Raw genomic sequence first — 22,395 nt, 5'->3', positions numbered from 1 at the left:
AATGATGTTTTAATATAATGGGTTTCCTTTTTAATCCTATTTATTTTCTTTCATGCGTTTAAAAACATCATCTTGAGAAGGGTCCCATCCATAGGCTTCACCAGATTGCCGAAGAGATCCATGACACAAAAAAGGTTACAAGTTTCTGGTGTAGGCCAACCCCTTTCTGAATAAAAGTCCCTTCTACCACATCTCAAACAAGTGGTCATAGAACCTCTGCTTGGGGATCTCCAGTGAAAGGGAATCTGCCATCAACTGGGGAAGTCATTACTAAAGATTGTTCTAATTATAAAGATTTTTTTACCACTTATATCAGGTCTAGATCTGCCCCTCTGCAGCTTCCACTCATCACTCCTAGTTCTGCCTTTTTAGACCAAAGAAGGGCAAATCAAATTTTTTTTAACACATGAAAGCCCTTCTAATACTTGAATATTGCATCATGTACTCTCCAAGTTACCTATTCTCCAGGCCAAATGTCTATGTCTCTTTCAATTGAGCTTTGTCAAATTCTTCAGTTCTTTTTCCATCTTTGTTATCCTTTTCTGGATACACTTTAGTTTGTTGATGTCCTAATTAAAATGTAATACCCAGAACACAGTATTTCATATATAGTCTGACCAAGGGATATATGTGAAATATTTCCCTTCTTTGCTCTGAACATTGTTCCTTCATGAAAACTAGGATAACATTAATATTTTTGGCTTCTGTGTCATACTATTAGCTCATATTTATCTCATAATAAGTCTATTAAAAATGTTTTATCTCCACAGGAACTTTGGTCTAGCTAGGAATTGTTGTATATTCAGTGGGGTAGATTTCAAGGAGCCAGCAGCAAATCAGTCAATAAGAATTTATTAAGCACCCTTATGTGTTAGGTATTGAAGATACAAAGATGAAACCGAAACATAAATATTTATATATAATATGTATACATATATATATATATATATGAATACACATGTTTTTCTGTGTATATACATAATAAATAAAAGATTTTTTTGGTCATGGAAGATGCTAAAAGCTAGGGATGGGGTGGGGGGAGGGAATCAGGAATGACCTAAAGTAGAAAGTGGCACTGGAGAACAGATTCTGAGTGATGGAGGGGAGGAGAGGGTATATTCCAGGCATAGGAGTCAATTTATACAAAGATAGGGAAGCAGATACAATGTCCTATGTGGATAGCAGTGAAAAGGACAATTTAACTAGATCATAGAATCTGTAAAGAGAAGGAATGTATAATAAGATTGGAAAGGTAATTGGAGCCAGGTTGCGAAGGATTTTAAATGCCAAACAGAGAAGTTGGCATTCTAGTATTTGATACTAGAAACAATAGGGAGCCAATGGATTTTATTGAGAAGGGAAGAGAGATATTCAGATTGGAGCTTTAGGAAAATAATTTTGGTAGCTATGGTTGGAAGATGGATTGGTGTAGGGGAGAAGCTTGAGATGGTGATGAATTAGAAGATTATAAAAATCTGTTGGTTCAAGCTTGGATTCTTAATATATCATGAATAGTACTGTGGTCTCATGGCATCCATCCATATTCAAATATCTAAAAACCAGGTGTGCATAGCCTAAGATCTGTCTGAGGAAAATCTACAACATTAGAGAGAATCCTTTTATACTCACAATATTAAAAGATCCTTGGATGATTTCAAGGAAAGCCACAGTGGACCAGAGACAGAAAGAAACTTTTAACTATCTGCCAGCAGACTAAGTATGTGCCTGTGAATGCCTGAATATATTTTGGGGAAAATATACCCAGTATTAGGTACTGACTGACCTTGTATGTAGTATCCTATTTGGACTGAGGCAGTCATCAGCTCAGAAGAGGATGTAAGAGCCAGATCTATTAAAGATATACCCTCAGGGCTACGGGAAAAAAACTTGCTGGAAGGAGACAAAACTTCTGAGGGGAGCCCAAAGGCTCATTTTACATGTCCTTTTACAAGGTCAAAGACTTTCAACGATTTGTCCTTTTTGATTATTCAGAGCCTGGCTAGGAAACTCATTGTAAATATGTTCATCGATGAAGGGTCACTTCAGTTTTTAGTCCTATTTCCTGAGATGCAAATACTGCTGTATCTTCTCCAGATACAGCAATCCCAGCTTCACATCTATGACAAATGTGTACTCTTATTGTCCTCAAAGATCCCAGAAGGATATTTTGTGTAGTTCGTTAGATGATATAGTGAATAGTATTGTGTTTAGAGTCAGGAAGATGTGAATTCAAATCTTGCCCCAGATACTTACTAGCCTTGTGACCCTGGATAAGCTATACAACCTCTTTTGGCCTCGGTTTCCTCACCTGTAGAGTGGGGCTGATGATAATACCACCTATATCTCAGGGTTGCAGGGTTGTAGTGGGGATCAAATGAGATAACATGGAAAGCTCTTTGCAAACTTTACTTTGCTAGGTATTATTGTTAACTATTACTATTACTTCTTTGGTCAATTATATCAATATAATTTTACTATTTATTTGTGTCTTAGGTAACTCCATTCTATCCTTAGTATTTCATTGATTTAGGATTTTTTTTAATATGAGAAAATCTATTTAAGTTAAAACACACTTTCCAAAATAACAATTCAGGTATCCAGGCAGAGTTGTCTATGAGGCAGTTAAAAATGCAGGATTAGAAGTTGGGAGAGCAGCCAAGGCTAGAGATATGGATTTGGGAATCATTTGCGGAGAAGTAGGTGATACCTGAGTCAATGAAATCACCAAAAGGTAGAGGGTGTGAAGAGCAAATAGATTTCCCTAAATAATATCTGCGGCTGAAAAGTGCCTGTCATGCTTATTGAGCATCATATCAGCAAGACATCTTAGCCAATAGTGGATAGATTAGGTTACTTATGCCAAAACATAGGGGATGGTGCTATAAGATTGTAGGAGAGAAGGGTCTTCATGAAATCATCACTACTGTTGACTATTATTTATAAATTAGCTTCATAAGGTTTATACAGTCTTTATAAAATTATAAAGTATGTTCTTATTTAATCCTCACAACAGTCACATGAGGTGGATATTACAGGTATTAGTAACCCAATTTTACAGAAGTAGAAACAGAGAGAGAGAGAGAGAGAGAGAGAGAGAGAGAGAGAGAGAGAGAGAGAGAGAGAGGAAGAGAGAGAGAGAGATTGAGATTACTTGCCTTTGGCTAATTGGTGTCAAAAGCTATATTCAAACCCAGTTCTCTAAAGTTCAGCTTTCCTTTCCATCATACCACATTGACTTTCTAAGGAAGCCAACACACAGTCCACAATTCATCTTTGGGCATATAGAACCAACTGAACTACAATGATATGAGTTTGTTATTAGGTTGTAACAGAAATAATACCTTTCTTCTTGAAACTGAATTGCATATACCTGTCTATCTCCCATAAGTGAACAAACAGATGCCAAACACTCAAGTTTCTAATGATACAGGCTGAAGTTGACCTGGAGTCATGTGGTATCTTAGGATCTCAGTTCCTTACTATACTCTTCAACTGTAACATATTTGGGTCACCATTTAGGATCCACATTTATTTCTAGCTTGCACAGCCTTGGTGTTATCTCACTGTTTAATTACTGTAAATGATTGGCACCAGAAATGCTGAGTCACGAAGCTGAGATTCAGGAGCTCATTGATGAGCCCAGCATTATTTCTACTTTTTTTCAGTAATGGTTGTCCATAGCTTTTTTCACTTCAAAGTGTCCAGTGGAAGTACCCTAATCACATTTAGGCCAGGATGGCTTTAGAAATAGGCCAATATCCTTTGGACTCATTACCATCTATGGCTCCGGGCAGAGCTGACACTACACAGAACTGTGAAATTGGTTTTCACTATTCTCTATTTCACCTTTCATGGCCTGATTCCCCCTTGGATCCTGTGGTGTGCATTGACTTTTCACCTTTCCCCTTTAAGCATCCAAGCAACTTTGCTTCAGGGAAAAGAGTGGTACATTTGGACTCAGTGAATCTGAGTTAAAATTCCACCTCTGTCACCTGAGTAACCAAGTGACCTTGGGCAGGTCACTTCCTTTGGTAGCTGTCTCCTCATCTGTTAAGTGAGAGGTTTGGACAAGATTAAAGATTCATCTAGTTCTATCTCTATTCTCTTGTCATTTTTTTATACCTGGTGTAGTGAAAAATATCACTGGGCATGAAATGAGAACACCCGAGTAACAGTATTGGTCCCTACACACTGTGGCCAAGTCATTTAAGCTTGGTGCCTCAGTTTCTCCATCTTCAATTGTGTTACAGCAGTAGAGCGCATGTAAAAATGGGCATATAGGGGTCACTTCTAGCAGTTTCTGGACACAGATCCAAGGACTCTTGGCATATAAGTGACTCAGCGATGAAGTATTTATACAAGTTATACTTGTACTATCTATCTCACATTGTGTTAAAGAGAATATACGGTAAAACACAAATACCACCTAAGTAATGAATATTTATTATTAATCCCCTGAAGTAGGAGTGCTGTCTATAAAAATTATGACAGATTCATTAAAACAATGGTGTCAGTTCACCTAATGCTACTTATCTTTTGTTAAAGGATAAAATAGTAAACCAGAGAAATTGTGTTGTTTTATTTATTTTTTTCAGTAGAATTTTAGGTACTCACATTAGGATATGGGAAAGTATTTTTAGAAGATGGGGGCTTCTAGTATGCTACAAATCACAGCAACAAGTGGCCAGCTATGCTGGACGGAAGGGACAATGAACATTAAGAGAGTTCCAGAGGCACATTATAGAGGGGGTGACAGAGAAGCATGAGAAGTAAGGAGGACTTTGGCTGACTTTGCCATGGGTGGAAAGTAGGGAAGAGTCAGTGGCCCACTTTTTTGGTCACTGATCTTAGGCCTAGGTTCCAGGACAAGCATGTTTGGGTAAGTTTACCCTGGTGAATAGAGAAAACCTAGGAAAAGGGCATGAGGGCCACCACATAAGGTGGGCAAGGGAATGGGCCAGTTGGATGACTGATGCTGGACAATATGACCAAAAGGAATTGTGCTCAACGGCAGGAGGAAGAGGATCTATTGATTCCTGGGGAAAAGTGTTTCCAGGTGCCAGTTTCAGCTCTTCCTTGTACAAATCAGTACCTCAAGTTGTCCAATTCACATTCACCATCTAGGCCTTACTGCACATATAATACCATTAGTAAAACTGCTATAGCCCATGTCTTTGCTAGTGGCCAGCCATGAATTACCAGCTTTAGATCCATATCGATGCTTGTTTAATAAATTAAGCCTCTCAGAGGTGGAGAACATGGAAACTTTGAGGTACCTCAGGTAGTTACTTAATAAATGTTGGTGAATTTACAAAGAATCTTGTGGGGCTAACATACATACTGATTATGATGAAATTTCCATGTCATGGACTATACTTGCCATTTTCACATGGTCAGTTTCACAGGCTGAAATCTTCTTTTGGTCATTCTTGGAAAGTAATGGTAAAATTATAATTGTCCTGAGATTTTTGCAAGTGTTTTCTTTTATTTGAAAGAGAATTTAACTGGAGCAAATAGCATGATCTTCAACAGAGGAATCAATTTGAGGCTTCAAATCTAGTAGGCCACTAACATTCTTATCAATCTACAGATTTTTTTTCCAAAATTGGCAGAGCCATAGGGACAGGACAGCAGGAAAGATTAGGGACTAAACAAGTATGTAGTCTTCTTGTTATGCATGCTATAAATTTTTATTAAATTTTATTTACCATTTGATTTCTTTTTAAGATTGGCCTGATCTTTTTTTTTTGAGAGGAAGTAGGTGGGGGAAAACATTAATGAAGCTTTGTTCTCATTTGTGTGGTTGAATTAGCATAACTGAAAGGCCTATGGCTCTTGGGGCTATGCAAGACCCTACGTAGGCCAAATTAAGCAGTCATTTCTCCCAGGCAGGTAGGTCTTCCCATGGTCCCTTCACATGCTATACTAATATCTACTTTCATTCCTTGGTTCATACCATTATTTTGATCTGGGATGCTCTCTCTAGCTGTCCAAATCCTACCCATCCCTCAATTATATCTCACCTCCTTCAGGAAGGCTTCTTTGACTGCTTTAGTTCACACTACCATCCCCCTTCTCTGAAGGCCTATTGTACTGTCATGTCAATCAGGTTAGTACTTAAATGCAGCATCTAATTGTTTCATGTGTTTTGATTGTCTTCCTCGCTCCACTGTAGTAAGAACTGTCTTATACTTCCTTTATATCTTCTCGAATTGTTTTGTCTAGAATGAGACATGGAGTACATCCCTACTTGAGTGGATATATGATCTCATTGAAATGGATATTCCCTTCTCCTTGGAGGGTAAATTACAAGCCATCCATGCCATTTTATAGTGAGGTAACTCTTGTCCACGTCCTCTACTAATGCAGGGGTTCTACTCAACATGCTGGTAATCTTCCGACCTTCATGGCTATCAGTGGAACACACTATTATCAGCTGGTCTCTCCCTATCCCTCTCTCTTCCATGCTCTAATATAAACTTAACAGCACCCTTCAAGAATCACCCATCCTGCTTCCGGCCAACCTGGGACTGTTCTTTTATCAGCTTCAGTACAAACCAAGCCAAACCCCCTGACAAAATGAACTCGCTACTACTGATACAGGCATGGAAATACCAAGTGGAACTGTCAGAACTATACTCATCCCCAGATGGATTTTACTAAGCAGGGACAGTCTCCTATATCCAATGAGCCAATAAAAAAAAGTTTACTGGAGTTGGGGTAAGGGAAGCTCACAGCCTCCTGCTCCAAGTGATGTGCTCTAAAAAGCTTGAGTGAGTTGTGAGAAGCCCTACTTAACCTGTGAGGAGCTGCCTGTCTCTGCTCTGTATCCGCAAGCCCTTGGTTATTTTTACTCGGGCAAAGCTTCTCCCCATTCTTCAGGTGCTGGGCGAGGTGGCGTTCATTTGGCTTTGCTTCTGACATAAGATAAACGAGCTCTGGGCCCTCGGTGATTCACTCTGGCTGCCAGGGGGTTCCAAAATAGCAAACTATTTTTCATAACAGCAACGTGATATGAAGGGAGATGCAGCAGGTGCACTCCGACTTCCTGCCATCCTCTGGGGCGGGAGCAGGATGGGGGATTCATTAACGTTGGCCTGTGTAGTCCGAAAAAAATAAGGGCCCTGCCATCATGGTGGCCATTTCCCCTTGCCTGGGTCAAGGTCTTGCCTTCTGAAGGTGATATTTGTCCTTGGGCGAGGTAGAAGAGCAAGTGTAGGAACTGAGAAAGCTACCCCATGGAATCCAGCACCTTTTCTATGGAAAGAGATTAAGTAGTACTTGGATTGCTCCAAATGGTTTTCTGTCTTATGCATAAAAAATAAAGGAGGAGAGGTGACAAGATTTCCTACAGATTTGAAGTCACTGTCATTTAGCCCTGTTATTGTGTGGTCATTTAACCATATTTGAACTGTGGACCTTGCTTTAATTTGGACTATTTCTAAAGACTTTTTCCCTTGTAAAATTAAAGGGACAAGCTGACCCCAGGGTTTGAAGGATTGCCCTCTGTCTCCCCTCATTAAAATCATTGGTAAAGCTGCTGTCTCTTCCCACACAGTTATTTATTAGGAAGATGGTCCCTAGCTCTACACTTAACCCCCACTTCCCTCATACATTATGTACTCATTTTTGCATAAAATTATAAATGAAGCAAAGGCATTTTTAATTTGTGTCTGAATGTAGTTTGCGTTTCCTTTTTGACATGAGTCTACTATCCACATGAATGAATGTTCCTGGTTGAAATTAACTTAAAAGTAAAATTCAAATATAGAAATCATATTCCATTTAAAAATGAAATATAAGAAATACAGGCTTTTGGGAAATTGGGTGGAGACGGAGAAAAAGTTTTATTCTACCCTGAGTCAAAATGTCCAAAGTCAAGCCCTGCATTAGAGCAAGTTGGTAAAATCGCGTAAATAGATACGTGCTAGTGAGCTGTAACTGAATGCATAAGACACTGTATTGTGCCTCATAATGCATCTTAATTTAAACATTTCTTTACCCATGGGACCGTGGAGTATGTGGTGCATGAATAAATAAATGCCATGACTTATTTTGGAGGCCCCAATCATAATGCAATTATATGCATTGCAAATGCTCATATGCTACTTTTAGTTTCAGGTTTTGTCTTTTTTTTAACTCCTTTTTTTTTTTGTTAAACTGCATTGCAAGAAGGGATACACTTCTACTGGCTCATTAAAAGGGAATGAAATGATATGATAGGACATACATACCTTTTCCTTACCCTCCTAAGTTACCCTTCCCACTCCAAAGTTGAAAATATTGTTCTCAGGATGGATCTCATCGGACAAATGAGTTTTTAACAGAATGTAAACACCCTGAAGACAGGGACTAGTTGATTCTTATCTTTGCATCCTCAATACCTAGCATAGTACCTGGCATATAGTATGAGCTTAATAAATGCTTTTGAATGATTTAATAAATCAGTCAGTTTGATGAATGGTACAATGAATGATAGGATTGTAATTTTTTAGCTTAGTTAAGGGAAAGAAATTTAATGATTGTATTTTGCTGTCTGACTAACTAGATTTTCAACTATATCCTTTCTTCCTTAGTTCATGCTGTCCAATGAAAAAAAAATGTATATATACATGTATATATATATATATATGTATATGTATATGTGTATATATGTGTGTGTGTATGTATATATATATATATATATATATATATATGTAAGTATCGTTGGATACGTTCCGTTACTCTCCACTTTTAGAGGTACATTTGACTTCTTCAGGTTGCTAGGCTCTCTTTTTTTCATTTTAAAAAAATTTCCTACTTAATAGTATTTTATTTTTTCCAATTACATGCAAGATAGTTTTCAACATTCACTTCCATAAGATTTTGAGTTCCAAATATTTTTCTCCCTCCTTCTCCTCCCCTATCCCCAAGAAGGCATGAAATCTGATATAGACTATACATGTAAAATCATAGTAAACATATTTGTGCCTTAGTCATGTTGTGAAAGAAGGATCAGAACAAAAGGGAAAAATCACAAGAAAGTAAAAAAGAGAAAACAGTGTGCTTTGATCTGCATTCAGATTCCATAGCTCTTTCTGCAGATGTGGACAGCATTTTCCATCATGAGTCTCTTGAAGTTGTCTTAGACCATTGCATTGCTGAGAAGAACTAAGTCTATCAAAGTTGGTCATTGTACAATGTTGCTGTTACTGTGTACAATGTTCTCCTGGTTCTCTTCACGTCATTAAGCATCAGTTCATATACATCTTTTCAGGTTTTTCTGAAGTCCTCCTGCTCATCATTTCTTATAGCACAATAGTATTCCATTACATTCGTACACCACAGCTTGTTCAGCCATTCCCCAATTGATGGGTTTCCAATTCTTTGGCAAATAGAGCTCTATTAGTTAATAGTAGTTAGATATAAAGTAGCTATGGTGGAAAGCATTAGCACTTACAAAGAGGAATTAGTAAAGGTTTTATGTAGCAGGTGATGTTTGAACTTCATCTTGAAAGAAGAAATAGCTCTGCTAGGTTCTCTTAAAAGGATTCTTAACCTATATGTATGTGTGAGTCTTAGCTCCCTTTGGGTGTCTGCTAAAGCCTGTGGACCCCTTCTCAGATTAATGTAGTTAAATACATAAAATAAAAATATGTAAGATTACAAAGGAAACCAACTACATAGGAATAGTAATCAAAATATTTAAAAAATTCACACATCCTGGGTTAAGAACCCCTGCTCTATTGGTTAAATGATTTTTGCATTAGAAGGAACTGTTCCTAGATGATAGAGAAATATTAATTTAGTTGTGAAAATAATCAAATTCAATCAGCCTCCCTATACTGTTTCCCTGTCACTTCACTCAATGACAGTACCAATTTAACCTGAAAAATGTACATCATCCTGCCTATATTGCCAGACTATGCAATTTCCCTCCTCAGTCCTCTTCAACCATAACAATCTCTCCCCTCTCCTTTTCCTTCTCCCTTCCTTCCCCCTCTCTCCTCCCTCTGCCCTTCTCTCTCCCTCCCTTTCTTCCCCCCTCTCCTTCCTCTTTCAGCATAAACATCTGGCTATAGCAAAAAACCCACAAGTTGTGACTTCCTAACACCAAATCAGAAGAGAAATCTGAAAACTGTAGTGAAGCATCTGATTTTTTCCTCTCCTATTTCTCTTCCAGCTTTTGATTTGAAGATCCTAGGATCCAAAATTCATTTTTATTCCATATTCCCATTGATCATGTTTTATTAGAATACACCCCTTCCTTCATACATACACATGTGAGACAGGAACCAAGGTGTACTTCTTGCCCTCATGTATCTAACTGAACACATGATCAAAATAATAGATAAATTTCATTTGACTTCTGCTCTGGCCTATCCTGATTTATTTCCTTTTTTCTCCATAAGCTACTAATCTGATTGGGTTAATGTATCACCAACAAGAAAAATCTTTACTCTCTCTTCTTTTCCTTTTCTTCTTTCAAGATGAAGCTCAAACATCATCCCCTACATGAAACCTTTCCTAATTCCTCTTTGCAGTTGCTACTGCTTTCCACCATAGCTACTTTACGTTTAACTACTTTGAATTTATTATTTTTATAGTTGCACTATATGTCCTTATACCTATTCCTGTTTTCTCTCCCACTAGAATACCTCTTTGAGAATCGAAACTATTTCATTCTTTGTATGTGCATCCTCAATCTCTGGCACATAGGAGGCATTTAAATGCTTGTTGATGGATTTTACTCCTATCTCCCTTCAAAGCTCAGGCCCAATGTATACAAATATCCTGAAGTCTGATAATTGCAAGTCATCTTTCGTCATTTTAAGGCAAGCCAAAGGTCAGAACTTATCAATTGTGCCTTGGACTTATGAAACAGCTTTAGAGAGATTGAGTTGATTTGTTTGAGACTTGGCTTTTCAGGAGTCCATTCTTGATGGGTGCGGGATAACACTGCCTAGGGCCAGGCTGGGAATATGTTTCAAAATAAGTGGAGAAACAAAGATGTGAACCAAGTTTCTTAGGAGGACAATCATATGTAGAAAGTCCTCCCTACACTAGGTTGTGCTATGGTGTGACACTGATCATTAGGTGGTAGTTGACAGATTATTAGCAAGCTCCTTTCTTTATTTTTCTCCTTAATTTTAGTATGCTAGTTTCCTTTCCTGTTTTCCTGCCTTCTTCATTACCTGTTTTCCTTTCACACTTATTTCTTCTTCCTTCCACTTTCCACCTTCCTTCTTTCCTCAATTCCCTCTACTTTCCTTCCTCTCTTTTTGACTTGATACATCAAATTCTTTTGATCTGCCATGCCATTCTTCACAGTAATAAAGAATGAAAAAAACCCCTAGGCCTATATGAAAAACTAATTGGCTCTGCTAGAATGAATAAGGCCAATGTCACAGATTTGATTTTCTCTACAAGAGGTAGATTTTCTTTCTTTCATGGCCTTAACCCTTTTAAGCTGTCTTACAAATGCATGTGGAGGGAAGAGGGGTTTGTACTAGATGACCTCTAAGGTCCCTCCCACATCTAAATCTAGGATTCTAAAAACCCCTGTCTTACTGACAGAATTATAGCAAGAAGAACCTATATATTAGACAGCCTGACTCCTGGCTTATAATGGGGAGTTACACATTTTGAATGGTATAGCCTCTCTTAAGAAACAAGGCCACCATTTTATAATTTACTGCTCTTACATGGATAAATTAACACTAATTATTAGATAGTCATTATGGAATTGCTTACAATTTCTGATGGAGTGAAACAAAATAATAGGAAGCTGGTAGAAGAGGCAGAGAAAAAGGATAGTGAAGCAACCTTTAATAAAGGCTGGTAACTTTCTTGAGCTAAATACGGTTTCCCATTCTGAGCTCAAATGCAGAATCTTTTCAAAAATACTGTTAACCCTAAATGAATAGGTATACTGCAGGAGAGAGCCAGCTACTTTCTCTTCTAATAAGAATCACATCCCAATAGAATGTACATTTCCAATTACTATGCAAAAACAATGGCAGGATTACTTAAAAATGTATAGCCCCCTAAGGGCTATCTAAGCACGAATAGGTGAATTATTGTCCATGAGCATATATCATTTGCATGTGGAAAGTCAAGGAAACTTGCATCATTGGCTATTTAATAAAGTGAGAAACTCCAGAATTTTTGTGTTAAGATTTGCAAGAAGAGGAAGTTAAGTGTTTATGAAATATTTTTCTACGTGTATTTCCTTCTTTCATCCTGAATAGCATGGCATTTGCACCAGCATTTAGATGATGGGTCATCTTCAATTTCTCGTGTTCATAGCTGGAACCTCACTGGCATCTCCTTTTAGTAATCACAGTCTTTACTGGGCTTTTGTACCCCTAGTAACTGAGCAGTTTTAAAAACCAAGAAGAGAAAAATCAGATAATTTGGTGCAGACTGTGCAAACAAAATAAACAAAAAGTACAGCAGGAAAGGTGAGTAGATTGACTTTCTAGAGGGACCTGAAAATCCACAGGATATAAAGTAATTTATTTTGTCCCAAATATTTCATATCAATGAGGGAGATGAGAATACTTTTCAGATAATGTTCTTGGGGCTTGAGGATATGAATGCATAAACTTGTACATAAATACAGGTTCAACATTAAATGGGAAGTACATGGGACAGACAGGGAATCCTAGTTCTAGTCTGAAGTCTGCCGTAATGAAATTGTGTAACCTTTGTCTAGTCAATTTACCTCTATTTAACTCCATTATCTTATTTGTAAAATTAAAGGGGTGGATTATGTAGATGAATTTTGAGTTCACTTCTTGCTCTACAATTATATAATTATAAGTGAAGAATATTTTTACCTAGCATCTGCCTTATGTATTTAGCTCTTATCTTTTCATCAGAAATGCTTGAAGGTCCTCTACTCTATTAAAGACCTATTCTTCCCCTATAGGATTATACTCAGTTTTCTAGGATAAGTTATTTTTAGATGCAAGTCTTTATCTTTTATCTTAATAATATAATATTCCAAGATCTTCTCTTCTTTTAGGTGGTAGCTGCCAAGTCTTATGTGATCCTGGCTTTGATTCCTTGGTACTTGGCCTCTTTCTTTCTGTTTCCTGTATTTTCTTTGACCAGGAAGCTCTGGGTTTTGGTTAGGACATTTCTGAAAGTTTTAATGTTGGGATTTCTTTTGGAAGTGAGCAGTAGATTCTCCCTATTTTTACTTTGCCTTCTACTCCTAATAGATCTGGACAGTTTTTGTTTATGATTTTTGGGGGAAAATGGTATCCAGGCTTTCGGTTTCTTTTTGTTCATGGTTTTCAGGTAGTCCAATGATTCTTAAATTATCTCTCAACCTATTTTCCAGATTGGTTGTTTTTGATAGTGAATACTTTGCATTTTCTTCTATTTTTCAGTCTTTAATTTTTGCTATAATATTTCTCACCTCATGGGGTAAATGCTTTCTGTTTGGCTCATTCGGATTTTTAGGGAGTATGATTTTAGGGTGAGGTTTATCACTTCCTATTTAAAGCTATTAATTGTCTTTCCCATTTTTTCATTCCTAACTCTCATTTCAGTTAAAATCACATTTTGTATCTTTTGCTTCATTTCCTTTAGGTATTCTCATTCAGAGTTACTCTCTTCTTCTCGATTTATTTCTTTGAATTCTCTCAAATTATAGTATTTATCCATTGTGTTCAATGTTATTGCATATTTATTTGTATCAATAACTTCATTTTGTGAATTGAGGGTTTCTGCTTTGGTTTGATTCTGCTCCTTCTCGTAGCCTTGGACAATGTGGATAGGTCAGGTCCTTTTTTGTCCTGGATATCGTGGCTAAGACTAATTCTTGCCTTCCACAGGAATTTATGGTTTTGGCTCAATATTCCAGGGGCTCAACTTAGGTCTTGGCTGCTGCTCCTTCTCTATCTTAGTCAACCAGAGTTGGCTTTGACCCTCGATATGAGTCTGAAATGCCCCTTCCAGTTGTTGGTAATTGTGTTGGGGCAGGTCTCATATGGGATTCCAAGTGCTTAACTTCCCAGGTGCTATCCTGACCCTTTATACTGCTGTGCCTTGGGTGCTGCATTCTCTGGGACCAGGCATTAAAATGTCTGTGTGCTAGTCTAGCCTTATCTCCTGTTATAAGTCTGCTGAGCTTCTTGGGCTATGTGCTGCCTGAATTCTGGTCTGGCCCTGTTTTTTGCTGTGGGTCTAGGCTGTTTGTACACTGTATATATTCACTATTCTGGATCCTATCCACCTGGCACTTCTCTAAGTTTCTGGTAGTCCTTTTGGGAAGTAGGAGCTTATACCTGTTTCTTTTTAGTCTTCTTTATCATTGATTCCTATGGTACAGTTTTAGAGCTTACTGGGGTGTTTGTGAGAGCTCTGGGTTCACTCAGGTCATAAACAACAGGCTGCTGTTGTAGCAAGATGTCAGTAAATGAATCATTTGAAACGTACCAGAAGACTCTTATCCAATATTCTCTGCTCCAGTACCTCTCCTATCAGCCCTACTTGGAGCCCATAATTCCTATTACTTCTTTGATTTAAAGGACTGAAGATCTCTTTTATAATCACATATATTTTCTATAAAGAAGAATTGAATCAAACTGTTATCAACCACTAACAACATAGCATTAACTAATTTATCAATTTAACTAGCATGAGGCATACCATGATGGGACAGAACCTAGGACAATTCTCTTTTCCCATTTATGGATAGGATTTTAAGGCAGTAATGGACCGCAGAGAGTTTGTCTAACCCCATACCTTTACAAAGGAACAAACTGAGGCCCAGGGAGAGTAATTTGCCTAAATTAAATCACATTCAGGGATTTTTCGAGTATATGAATTATGATGCAAGTGCTGGGGAGGGGGCCAGGAAAATCTAGAGTAGTAAGGAAAAGGAAGGTGCCAAAATTGGGTGCCCTGAGTAAACAAGGGACAGCAAGAAGGTACCTACTACTGAAGTGGGTGGAAAGGAAGGGAGCAGAGAAGCACAGGGAGTAAGTGGTCCTACAACAGAGAATGTTTCCTATTTCATAATTTGGCCAGGGACCATCCTATTTTGGAAGGCAGTGTGGGGCAATGGAAAAAAAAAAAACAAAACAAAAACTACTGTCTCTGGAGTCAGAGAACCTGGGTTCAATCCTTCATCTGATATTTGCTATTTGTATGACTTTGACCAAGTCGCTTAACCTCCATAGGCCTCAATTTCCTCATCTGTAAAATAAGGGATTTGGACCAGATGGGCTCTGAAGTCCCTCCCTAGCTCTAGATCTATGAACTTATGTTCTTATGTGTAATCTTTCAGGAGTACTGGAAAGGCTTTCCTTAGGTACTTCACCTTCCCCTGGCCACTTAGCCTCTCTCATCTGCTCACTGGGACATGAAAATCTAGGATAAAAGATTCATTCATTTAACTTTCTAAATGAAAATCCTCTGAGATATAATATTTTAGCCATTATTAATATTTCACACTTTAGTATAAAGTTAACATTTTAAAAGGGAGATTGCATTAGGGTATTTGGTCCCTGCGGGGGCATTGGAGTACTACTGAGGCTACATATAGTCTTTGCGAAGCTGGAAACACTCAAACCAGGCTTATTCTACCTCACCATTTTGCTAAGGGAAGGACATTCACTTGCCTGATTTCTGCATTTCTTTAGTTTCGTTTAGATGGTTGAGTCACAATGGATTCAGATAGAAAGAAGCTATCACATCTTTCTCACTTTAGAATAGGATATAACTTTGTATGCTTCAGAAAATTAAGAGCAAGCAGGAGCAACTGAAATAGTATATTTAATCTAAGCAAGAAGACGCATGATGAGTGGACACAAATATGGGCCTCACTTCTATCTCTGCAGTACAAATGATACTTTGGGCCCAGAATTGAAGAAGCAGTCCATGTGGAATGACCAGGAACATGAGGAAAGAAGTGAAATGGTTTTGAAGAGGATTTGGGTAGATTCATTCATGAGTAGAAATCCCACTTGCTTCCCCATTTCAATGTCTTCAATGAACAATATATAAAGATAATTGAAATGGTGGATACCTGAGGAAGAAAATTAATATTAAGACTGTCCCAAAAGGTAATTTTGAAAAGAAATTAGTTTGCAGGGAGATGATGAGTCAATTCACTAAGAAATTAAAGCAATAAGGTTACACGTTGTTGGTAGATCTGTGAATACAGCTATTCTGGATATAAATTTTGAGTTGATCAACAAACATTTACAAGAAAATGGACTTAAATTGTTAATACCCTTGATCCAGATATCCCAATATTGGGTACATAGCCCAACAAGATCAAAGAAAGAAACACATATCTGATAGATTCTGAAATATTCATAGCAGCACTTTTTATGGTAGCCCAGAACTAAGACACAAAGTTAGTACCCATCAATTGGGTAATGGTTGAACAAATTGTTAAGTATTGTTACGAGCAAGAAATGATGAATGGGAGCAACTCAGAGAACTGTGAGATTTTGTGAACCAATATAGAGTAAAATAAACAGAACCAGAAGAACAATATATATGATGACAACTTTGTTTTTTTAAAAAAGTCACTAAAAGGAAGTTGAACTCTAATTAGAAAAATGAAAAATGGTTGTAGAAAGCAGAAAATGAAACATAATTTCCTCCTCTTAGAGAGTGGACTACTAAGGTAGAAAGGTATATACGTTCATAGGTGTGTTTAGATCATGGGCTCAGTGTGTTGGCACCCCCTGGGGTAGCATTCACTTGCCCTGAAAATATATTCCCAGACCATGATTTTCACTCAATCGCTATGTCTATATCTTTTGTTTGTTTCTTGACTGTTTTTCTTTGTTATAAGGGGGGATTCAATTTGAAAAAAGGGAAGAGTAGGAGAAAAGAGTAACTGTGATGTAAAAGCATAAGCTATTGATAAAAACATTTTTCAATGAAAAAAGAAACGAGAGCTATATATTTAGTCCCAACATCATTAGACTCACATTATCCTGAAGAGGGGGTTTTGTAAATCAGAGTCAGCTTTGATGACCTTTGACCATATACCCAGGTTCATCTAAGAAAAGAGTTTAGTCAACTTTTTGTAAGATCACAGAGGTGAACTAGTTTTAAGGAACTTTTGGTTTTACCATGTTAAATGTTTTGTGTTATTTTGAACTTAATCGTGACATGTAGAGAGCAAGAGAAGCTTTTCAACAAAATTGAGGATTTCTTTGATCTTTCTAGGTCAAGAAAAATTTAAAATTTTCTTTATAGCTATGAGATAGAAGGTAGTAATCACTCAGAAAACCAACTCATGTGCAACCTTTAAACTCTGGATGAATTGAGGTTGTCAGCACAACTCAAGAGAACTGATTCCTCTGACTTGTAAGCCACAGCCCAAATCCCATGTAGGTAGGGAAAGGTGGGTATATTATCAGACAATTTTTAAAAATGTCATTTGGGATGCCCTATGATTTTTGCATGGTTTGGGAGGAGAAAGAACAGGAGTAAAGAGGGAAGAACAGTGAACTGTCATATCACCTTGATCGACAAGAATTTATTGCTTGTCAACTCTGGCTCTCATAATATACCAAGGTGCTAATGGGGAAAGAAAATACATAACACAGTCCTTCTTCTCAAGGAGCTTATGATTTTCAAGAGCTAAGAGTTATACACATGAAACATAATCAAGAAACATGATCCTATGATCATAGATATCTAGGGCTGGAAAGGACCTCGAGCGTCATCTAATCCATCCTTTCATTTTAACAGTGAGGAAATTGAGGCCCCTGGAGATTGTACAGGGTGAAACAGGAACTGAGTGTCAGTGGTGAGATTTGAACCCAATTATTCTTCTGTATAACATGATGATACTTTTTATAAATCCTAATCATCTTATCATTGAGTAGATGGTCTTTGAGTGTTGCTGTGGTTGGAAAATTCATCACCTCCTGGGCAAATTGTTGATGAGATTCAGGGATGGGGAACTTGCCACTTTGAGGTCATATGTGGCCTTCTAGGTCCTCAAGTGCAGCCTTTTGACTGAGTTCAAGTTTTACAGAACAAATCCTTTTACTAAGGAGCTTTGTTCTGCAGAGTTTGGATTCAGTCAAAGGGCATCACTTGAGGACCTAGAGGGCTGCAAGTGGTCTTGAAGTCACAGGTTCCCCACCCCTGATGTTAAAACATTTATTAAATATTTACTAGGTGTAAGGCACTATGCTAAGTAGTGAGAATACAAATGCAAGTAAAAGAATCACAACCCCTGCCCTCAGGGAGTTTATATTCTGGAGGAGGAAGAAAACACATAAAAGCTTGAAAGTGAGGTGTGGGACAAGGCAGAGAAGTTGTCTGGAGAGTCAAAAACTGACTGGGTGTTTCTTGAAATGGAAACTCTGGGAGGAACTCACAAATCAGAGGAAATTGGCGGAAGGTTGGCGTTGTTACCAGTGTGAGAGCCTCAAGAGAAGACAGAGAAGTAGTCTAGGAAATCAGGATCTGACTTGGGTTGAAAGTATATGAGCTTCTTCAAATTTAGCTAATTCCATAATCAAATTTCTCCAAGCTTGGGAGGAGGACCTTCCAAAACATTTTTTGGTACTGCTAGAAGAGAACCATGTAGAGGTCAACTCCATACTCATAAATCTTCACTGGAGCATATGACAATCTATTATTTATTGCACATATAGAAATAGTTAATTAAAGGCTAAATTGGCCCCAGACTTGTAATGCAACATTTACTACTAGGGGTTGTTAAAAAGGTATGGTGTAGCAGTGCTGTAGCAGACTAGAAGGGAACACTTTAGTATTATCTGGAGTTACTGGGGGAGCCTTGATGGAAGAAGTACCAGCAAAATTCTTCTGACATCTTAGAATTTTCTGGACAACTTGGTGGTCAGTGTCCTACCCTAATTATAAATTACATGGACAAGAATTCTTACACTCTAATCTTATTTTTCAGATGAGGGCAGCTAGGTGGTACAGTGGATGGAGTGCTGAGCCTAGAGTCAGGAAGATAGAATTAAAATTCAGTCTCAGGTACTTCCTAGTTGTGTGGTCCTGGGCAAATCAATTAACCTCTGTCTGTCAGTTTCCTCATTGGTTTGGATTTTTTTATGGGCATAATTATAGCCTCTATCTCCCAAAGTTGTTGTGAGGTCAAATGAGACAATATTTGTAAAGTCCTTAGCACAATGTCTGACACATATTAAGACCTTAATAAATGCTTATTTCCTTCCACTTTCTGATCTTCCAAGATTGATAAATCCTCTAACTCAGAGGCCTCCCTAGACTTCCCTGGTTTGATTATTAACTCAAATTTTCCACTTTCCTCCAAAGCTAGAGAGGATCTGAGTTTCTCTCTTTAATGTATAGGCTAGGAAGCAGCCCATCATGTGCAGTCCATATCAGGAAGCTGAAAGCTTCTGTTTATTAGCTTTTGAGAAAGAGGGATGAAGGCTGTTTTCAGTGAAATCCACACTCTTCTTGTTAAAGGCAGCTGATTGTCACCCTCAAGAAACAGCTTAGTTCTCCTTGATCATGGTGAAATAGTGAAGTTCTATTATTTACCTCCCAATATAGGAGGATAGCTTCTGTCCTTCCTTGAGGGAGGTATATCCATGCATGACAGATTGTATGCCTTCAGAAATAATTACCTTGTAAAATTCGACAATCTCCACTGGATAAATACATTGGTGGGAAAGGAGAATAGATAGGAAAATTCAACCTGACCAAGGTTACTTCTTTTCCTGCTGTCTTATGGAGGCAAAAACTGCTGTAGAACAGAGTCTGGGTCTTGCTAACCTGCAAAGATGAGAACTCTCTGCAGGGAATTGTCATGGAAGGGAAACAAGAGGTGGATTTATGTTGTCCATTAATTTGGGGAATGAGTTGTAAATGTAAAATGGTTTGCCACCATGGATGCATGGTGACTTCTGTATTTATCCTTAGGAATCTTTTCCAATGGCAGGGCATAAAAATAACCCCTGAATTTCCAAGTTTATAGGGAAATAGAACAAAGAAATCATATGTTAGTGCCATAAAAGAAGGCAGATTGAGCCAGTATTAGCTGAAAGGAGTCTCTGCTCTTGATGCAATGTCTTTGCCCTTCAGGGAACCCACTTGATAAAGGGATCTGTATCACCACTTTGACTAAAGGACTGGCTTTAGAATCAGGAAACCTGGGTTCAAGTTCAGTTTCTGTTATATAGCTCCTGTATGACCAATAACAAGTGCCTGAAGCAAATTTATAGGACTATAAATTGTAGTTGAGTTACCAATTTGCATAGGTAGAAGTTTCCATATTGGAAGTTCCCCACATTGATGAATTTATAGGTCCAGACAGCTTCCCACCCCCAAAAATAGCCTCACTCCTCACCATGTTAATATGTGTTAGAACCCAATTATATTGAAAAATTTGTTTCTACCAAGGGCATTCATAACTTTTTAAAACCCAATTTATTTCTTTAAAGCCACCAATATTATTTTTTTATTAATTTTGTTATTGTTCAGTTATTTCAGTTGAGTCCAACTCTTTGTGCCCCTATTTGGGGTTTCCTTCGCAAAGATGTTGAAGTGGTTTGCCATTTTCTTCTCTAGTATTTATTAATAGCAATGTCCAATTTGTCCAAGTATGTGACAGATAGATGGTACAGTGGATGGACTGCTGGACCTGTAGTCAGAAAGACCTTTGTTCAAATCCTGACTCAGCCACTTATCAGTTATGTGACCCTGGGCGCTAGTCACCTAACCTCTCTGTGTTTAGGTTTGCTAATCTATGAAATGAAAGGGTTCAGCTTCATGGCCTCTAAACTCCTTTCCATCTTTAAATCTATGCTCCTATGATCTGATGTCTCTCAAACTCATGAGAACACTGAAAGAATAGATTAAAAATAGATATATTAAACAATTTAAGATCTTTTCCAGGCATCTATTTAAATTTAATTATTTAGATTATATCATCAGTAGAGTTCAAAACATCTAGTCATCAGGTTGTCACACATGACCAGAAACTTCAGGTTGAGGACTTGCCACCTAAGTCCTGGTTTTCTGCATTTGTCTATGTTCAGATAAAGTTGGTGTTTCCATTTTCCCTCAGATCAAAAAATGAACATTTTTACTCTTTCCAGAGTGCTATACAGTCATTCATTTCCATTATAGTTATATGAAATGAACCTATAAAATAATTTTGGAAAAAATGCAGCTGAAAACCAGGACCAGCATCATAGTTCAAAAGCAAAGAGAAATGCTAGCACTTATAACTGCAGAGTCCAGAGGCCCTTCCTGGGTAATGACAAAGGTGTAGACCAAAAGAGCAATGACCATACCTCTCCAAGGATCACACCATGTTGGAAGCCCCTTCCAAATTTGTAGATTCCTAGAACTAGTTCTGAAAACAGCAGCACAACAAAGTCTGAAGCTTGGGACAGTGCTTCTCTGCCCCAAGGTGAGTAAAGTCCAACTTTAACATAAAGTCAAAGTCAAAATAGCCTGGAAAAAATGAGCAAACAACTAAAGAAGAATTTGACCATGAAAAGCTAATAAGGTTTTAAGGGAAGACCAAGACACAAACTCAGAAGAAGAAAACAATGTGAAAACATCTACAAACAAAGCTTCAGTGAAAAATGCTAATTGGACTCAAGGCCAACAAAAATTCCTGGAAGTGGCAAAGAAAGAAATGAGTGGTAGCAGAAAAATTTCTGAAAAGAAATGATAGTGATGCAAGAAAATTGTGAAAAGGGAATTAACGTCTTAGTAAAAGAGGCACAAAAAATACTAAAGAAAATAACACCTTAAAAAACAGAATTGGCAAAATAGTAAAAGAGGCACAAAAATACACTGAAGAGAAGAACGCCTTAAAAAAGTGAATTGGCCAAATGGAAAAGGAGGTACAAAATTTCACTGAAGAAAAGGATTCTTTAAAAAAGTAGAATTAGTCAAATGGAAAAAGAGGTCCAATATCTTACTGAAGAAAATAATTCCTTAGAAATTAGAATTGGTCAAGTAGAAGCTAATGACTCCATGAGATATCAAGAAATTATCAAAGAAAGCAGCCCTGATATCTAAGACCCAGAAGGTAAAATGGAAATAGAAAGTATCCACTGATCACCTTCTGAATGAGAACTCAAAATGAAAACTCCTAAGAATATTATATCCAAATTCCAGAGCTCCTAAGTCAAGGAGACAATATTGCAAGCAGCCAGAAAAAAAATAATCCAAATATAGTGGAGCCACAGTGAGGATAACACAAGATTTTGTGGCTTCCATGACAAAGGAGCAGAGGTCTTATGATATTCTGGAAGGCAAAGGAGCTAGTGTTACAACCAAGAGTAATATACCCAGAAAAACTGAAAGTTATCCTTCAGGAGGAAAAAAAGGATATTTAATGAAATAGAGAACTTTCAAGCATTCCTGATGAAAAGACCAGAGAACAGCATAGAAAATTTGACATTAAAA

Source organism: Trichosurus vulpecula, chromosome 8 (assembly GCF_011100635.1).
Source record: "Trichosurus vulpecula isolate mTriVul1 chromosome 8, mTriVul1.pri, whole genome shotgun sequence".
NCBI lineage: Eukaryota > Metazoa > Chordata > Mammalia > Diprotodontia > Phalangeridae > Trichosurus > Trichosurus vulpecula.
This window is presented reverse-complemented; position numbering follows the sequence as displayed.